The sequence below is a fragment of the Dreissena polymorpha genome, chromosome 12 (genome assembly GCF_020536995.1).
Source record: "Dreissena polymorpha isolate Duluth1 chromosome 12, UMN_Dpol_1.0, whole genome shotgun sequence".
NCBI lineage: Eukaryota > Metazoa > Mollusca > Bivalvia > Myida > Dreissenidae > Dreissena > Dreissena polymorpha.
Genome location: NC_068366.1, coordinates 41,543,203 through 41,550,014, shown reverse-complemented (window position 1 = coordinate 41,550,014; position 6,812 = coordinate 41,543,203). Strand labels below are relative to the sequence as shown.

The 6,812-nt window shown below is 34.9% G+C and overlaps 1 protein-coding gene across 1 annotated transcript in view; it reads right to left on the bottom strand.

Annotated features, from left to right (window-relative positions):
* Window positions 1-259: 259 nt before the first annotated feature.
* Window positions 260-6,812, bottom strand: part of LOC127852881 (uncharacterized) — a 28,408-nt gene continuing 21,855 nt past the window's right edge. The window contains exons 4-5 of the mRNA XM_052386911.1: window positions 6,415-6,472; window positions 260-3,064 (exon numbers count right to left, since the gene is read on the bottom strand). The gene's annotated coding sequence lies outside the window, so the exon portion shown is untranslated. The remainder of the gene's footprint in view (window positions 3,065-6,414; window positions 6,473-6,812) is intronic.

The following is a 6,812-nucleotide window of genomic DNA, read 5'->3' as shown; positions in this document are numbered from 1 at the left end:
TTGTTTAATGTTCAAAATGAGTATTCCTAATCAGCCTCGAAATTTTGTCTTTCCAAGCGTACATTCGAGGAGAAAGCCAGAAAAAAGCCAGAACAGCGTTCATTCCAATCTAGTTGGTTTTATTCGTTCACATGGCTCCACTACGATGAGGTATGTATATTAGTATTAAATTTTAATATGCGACCGTTCTTAACTTTTATGAACCTAACGTCGATCTAAATACAAACGAAATTTAGAAAAAAACAAAACAACACACAAATAATACTCGTATTGTTGCAAAATAATGTGTTTTTATTAGTATCATTATTATTTAACACAACATTTATTACAATAACAATGTTATTCTTTTCAGAGCCGGGACCTTGCGTCCGCCTCCCTAATGTTTGAAGGTTATATACGCCCCTGTGACATAACATACATGTATTTCCTACCACGTTTGTAAATAATCACCTTTTTTGATTAGTCACGGAAAAACATTATTTTATACGGTGTTTAAACCGACACTCGTATGCGCGCACAAACTTTGTTTACATATGCAACAACAAATTTATAGAATGTAAAATCAACAATAAGAACGGTATAAAATATTATTATTTATTTGAATCTTGGAATCTTGATAAAATTGTTGTATTTTGCCATTCCAAAATTCTGCCATTGATAAATCAAGCAAATAAAAAGGAAATATTTGACTTTTTTGAAAACAATTATATATCTGCTACTATGGATAGCACCAGAGGCATATAATTGCTCTAAACGTGCTAATAATGTATTGTACAATACGCACTTAGCACAACTGGGTCTTCTCTAATCTGCACCAATACTGATTAGAAATCAAAATGGTATAACTGGTTACATTTATAAAAAGAAATAAACTATTTATAAAAAATAGTTATCTGTTTTCTTAAACAATTTCAGAAACATATAACACTTAAGGCTTCATAAAGACCCTATAACCACAAACTACTTGCCCTATGGTCCCAAATCCTCAACAATGTATACCAGGACGTGGCAGAACAAAGATGAACTTATTTGCTCATTACGCTCAAGATCCGTCACATTTAATGAACATTAAACATTAACGTACACCTGATCATATGTTATAACGTTTTAAATTCATTATAACAATTTTTTTAGGGTAGGACATATTTCGTAGTGTCAAGTTTGACATATTTAAAACATTGCGGAGCAGAACAAATGCCATTAAGTGTTGGTAAACTACATAAAAGCTACATTGCTTTGTATGAATGATTTGTTTTCTTGCCATACAACACACAATTATCCTGTCTTGATCATAGCTGAATTTTTTTTTCTACTCGGCAAAAAATGTTGAGTGCGATCGCACCCAACGCTCCCCCCGCCCTGGCTACGGGTATGGTTCACAACTTTAAAACTTACATGAAATGCATTCGACGCCGTTAAAGAAATGACTCGGTCTGCTTTGAAGACTGAGGTTATGGTTCCCCACATGCATGAATACTATACAATTCTTTTATTGTTCCCGTTTGAGCAGTGGAGCTCCATAAACCCATACTGCTTAGCATAGACAGTTCCACAAGTGTTGTACATTAATTTTAATGTTTAATGCGTGCTTTTGGTTTGTGTCTAATGCTGCTACGGAGTCAGACTGGAACTGGTCACTTGCCATGGACAAAGAATCTATTGTCATAATTGAAGTTAATTAATTAAGTTATAGAACTATCAAGTACAGTTTTGAAATGTTCAGCTAGCCCCAAAACAGCCACATAATTATGCTTTGCTATGGTACTGTCATGGAACACAACCTGAAAAAACTTTGTAATGTTTTTATTGGAATTAAAGGATGGTTGTGTGCAAACGGTATGAATACCCAAAATACTTTCGCGTTCAACATATCATTTTTTTAAACGAATTTGTCTATGGATGTCTGCGAGTTTGATACTACAGCTGAAAGTTGCGAAGGTCCTGGAATTTGAATCTTCTATCTGCACACTCTCTGCATGTGGCTATGCCTTCCTGGTTTGACACAGATGGGCTGTTGTTTTTTATGTCTGTTTTAGATTTAACAGTTTTAACAATAGTACCTTCCTGTTTAACAAAAAACACATCCCAGGAACCCTGTTTGCTTCTCAATTTCATGTTTTCTTTGAGGGTTTTCACTTTCTTGTGGCTTTTCAAAGCGCTTTCCTCCATACCCCCGACATCAATGGTCTTCATACAGACCCAACAATGTGCTTTTCGAATGTCATTTGTTTTCTGTACCCAGGAATATTCAGTTAACCACCCTGGTTTGAAACGACACTTCCCCATTGCTGCGTTTTCACTCGCGAAAATTGATCACAATGGAGAACCTCTGACGTAGCACTAATAATCTGTGACGTGTACACATAACATTTCGTACTCAATATTGTACGAAACTTATATTTCGTACTCAACTTTTTGCGCGAAGGAATCTATGATACATTTTCGTAATATTTCCCATAAGAACGATTTAAGTTTGTAATTAAAGCCATGATAAAAGTAATTTTGAGCAGAAATAAACATTTTCAAGGCTTTTTTACATGAACTAAGCACTTTTCAAGCACTGTTTTAAGGCCAACCTTTGTTCAAGGGCTTTTCAAGCCTAGGACTCGTTTTCAAGCACTTTTCAAGCCCTGTGCGAACCCTGTGTCTTATAAAGAATGAAACAAATTATTCAACGTTTAATTCTTTGTGAGATTCTTCATGATGTCCACAGCGAGATTTAACTGTTAGCATTAACTGTTTGCGTTACCATATGTACTGCTATAACGTCTCGCTTCTGTAACACTCATCCCACTCGGGCACTAGAGCTAAACAAAACTACTCGGGCTTGCTTGGGGAAATCTCGACGCGGACATTTTGGTTGTTCATAACAGCGCGTGAAAACTTGACGTGCTGAGGATTTAGTGCAGAACAGACTTGTGTAACGATGCTGACCCATTGTGGCCAGAGGTCCAGTTGGAGGAGTTAGGGATCAGGGGAGGGAAAGGATGGTTCTGTATTGGGGCTCCTGCAGGCCGGACTTGTGCTGTTGCTTGGCCAACTCGATATCAATGCTGGTGCTCTCCTGAAAACAACAACACTAGAGTGGGGGATATGAACTTGTAATACATTTTTATATTACAATGTATAATACACTACATATATGCCTCTTGATTGGATGTGAAGGTTTTCAACAGCAAAACATAATTATCTGAATTTCTAATTTGGCATTTCATTGGTGCCTTGTCCTAAATAGCAATTAATGAAAATTAATGCAATTAAACCATTTCGTATTAAAACATTAAAAGTGTTGGCTAATGCTTTAATAACCTGTAAATTCATAATAATTATTCTTACTTAACTTTCAGTGTAATTTTATAAGCCAAATTGCCGCTCATCAATACTAGAAGCTTTCGTCCCAGATTAGCATGTGAAATCCACATAAGCAAATCAGGGAGGACACTTTCTGATGATACTGGATGTTCACAAAAGAAGATACTTATTTTCAACAAAACATACCTTTAAAGAGGTAATTGTTTTCCCTAAGTAGCCTGTGCAGACTGCACAGGCTAATCTGGGACAACAATCTAAGCACATGCATTAAGCCCTATTATTTCACAGCGTGGCTCATTGATGTTTTTAGCCAGTTTTTTCCTGCATAACAACAAAAAAGAATAGAAAATCATCTTGTTAAAAATAATAAATTGTTTATTGTACTCATAATCTGTTAACTTTTACAATTCCTTCACAGAGGTTTTACTGTTAATACAAGTTTCAACAAGCAAATTCTTTGAATTGATATCCCCGCTAATATGCTTCTGAACACAAAAGTGTTATATTTGACACTCAAAAAAGCATTTTTTCAAGATACAAAGGGCCATAACTCCGTTATTAACAGATGGTGTACACTGCCATTTGGTGTGCATCATTCTCTTATCCATATATATACTCATACCAAGTTTCAATGCAATCCGCTTAAGCACTTCCAAGATATGGCTCCGGACGGACGGAAAGACGGACGGAGGGACAACGCCAAAAAAATATCCCTCCACCTATGGCTGGGGATAATAATAAATGGGAGGCAACAACTTCATAATAATGTATTCCCAAAGTAACAAAAACACACACACCATTTTTACCATGCCTTTACAGGTCTTTGGTGTTAAACTCTGTTTAATTTCACACTAGACAACAGTTCCAAAGTAAACCATCATGTCATAAAAGTTGTAAGACATATTACAAATTAATAAAATATGAAACAATTTAATGGCAACAACTCACTGCTGGTACATATTGACAGTTCTCTCCCTTGTTAGTGTAAGCTAAATTTATTAAAGGTCTTTAACTTTATCATATGTCAGGGATTAAGTAGTAAGCACCTTTTCTTTCCCTTCCGATATATCCAAGAGATAAAGGCAGAACACCAGTCTAAAGTGTAAAACATGGCTTCGAGTAAAATATGAATTTTTTATTGGGAACAGCCAAACATAAAACGATTATTTAGTATAATGTTACCTATAAGAAAACCTGAACTGTTTAAAACGCAAAAAATATGCACTTCCTTATCATTTTTCATCTATCCCAATGTGCATGCCAAATTTCAGATCGATCCTTCACGTAGAAATGTTTGAACAATGAAAATTATTATAATAATGCCTGATAAGACATATGGCTTCCATTGTCGATGCTTAGATTTATAAAGGGCTTTCAAGAGCAAATAACATTAACTTATATAACATAATACAGTAAATATACTGTAAACTTCTTATATGCTATATTGAAGAAGAAATATAAAATTATTAAAACGTGTTTGGGCTTCTTTCAGTGCGAATTTGTGAGTTTAGAGGTGCTCAATACGAGTTTCTGTACTTTTTATTATCCCCCGCCATAGGCGGAGGGATATTGTTTTGGCGTTGTCTGTTGGTCCTTCCGTCCGTCCGTCTTTCCGCCCGTCTGTCCAGAGCCATATCTTGTAAGTGCTTTGGCGGATTTCATTGAAACTTGGTATGAGTATGCATATGGATAAGAGAATGATGCACGCCAAATGGCATTGTACACCATCAGTTAATAACAGAGTTATGGCCCTTTGTATCTTGAAAAATGCTTTTTGTGTGTCCGGAGCCATATTTTTGAAGTGCTTTGGCGGATATTATTGAAACCTGTAATGCGTACATATATGGATAAGAGGATGATGCACGCCAAATGGCATTGTACACCATCTGTTAATAACGGAGTTATGGCCCTTTGTATCTTGTAACAATGTTGTTTTGAGTGTCAAATATAATACTTTTGTGTCCAGAAGCATATTGGCTTGGGCTATCAATTCAACGAATTTGCTTGTTTTAATTATTTTCCCATACAAATTTTCCCATTTAATTATTTTTCTTTACGCTTTTCAATACTCGTTAACTCCATGAAACAAAACGCATTTATTCCATGAAACTAACAAGAACGCATAATATCCCGTGAAAAAATGGTGGTTTTATGTAAATCATGCTCCTTTGTAACAAGGCCTGTTTTGACCAAAAAAAAAACAACACTGTATACACAATGGAAACTTAATACCTCCTCGCAAACAGATTCTATACGGCATTAGATGGAATAGATTCCAATCAAATAGGCTTAATTAAATATCACACAGCTTTATAAAAACTCAAGGCCTGCATGGGGATGACAGAAATTATTGCGATGTTGTGTTTCTGAGGTGTCTGTATCGGTAAGTTGGAAAGCACCAAGCTGGAGAAGCGTTTGAGTAATTGATCATCAAGTAAAATAAGTTGTACTGAAAACACTATATACACAAGAATAGACGCCATTTTACCTTCTGTTAAATCATATCATATCATTCTCGTCCACTTCACTTATTTATACACTGCAAAAACATTATTATTCGCGGGACATTATTTTTTATTGATTTCAAGGGTTGAACGATCCACAAATTGAATACAAACACACTGAAACAAATTCCATATTTATTGTTTCCAAACTGAGAAAGTCACGCATTAATTTCCACGTCCATGAAAGTCTTTTTTTAACCACAAAATAACATGCAGACGAATATATATGATTTTACAATAAACAAACAATTTAAAAGGATATTTTACCTTATGTAAATTCATACCATTCTTTGCCACCTCATCTTAATAAACAGGAAATACACAAGCAGGGCTTTTCCTTGAGTATTCATGGGTCTGTTTAACGGACCCATACCCAAAGCGTGTTATATGCTGTTCCTTATGAAAATTATATCTCAATTATGTTTCAATTAGATCTTACAAAGATTATAACTATTCTAATTTGAAGTATAATTAAAACTTATATTAAATGTGTTTTTCCCAAATCAATGGACTTTTAGCACAAAACAAATTCAAAATCCCAAAATTGCATTTTTTCCCAAAGTGGCCAAGAAAAGGCCTGACAAAGCGTCTCTTTTACCTTCTGCGTCATGCTTGTCCCCCACATCCTCAGCATCGTTGTCCCGACCCAGCAGCAACTGAAGCAGCAGAATAGCTTGATGTATTTCTTGTATTTATATTTAGGACTCACACACACTGATATAAATGTAATAACAATCAATAAGACATGTTCAACATCATAAAATATGGCAAATTAATAAATCTCACATCAAGTGTAACCTTTCTGTAAACGTTGCGTAAAATATCAATATATACTCCTCCAAAGATTACTTAAACAATTTCATATTTTATTAAAAAAGTATTCATCCATATACATTTCTTACATGGCATGGTGTTTATAGAAATGAAAGTCTAAAAATAGACTCAGTTGCTATGTACATGTGCATATATGTAGAAATATTAAATTTTCAGTTGAAA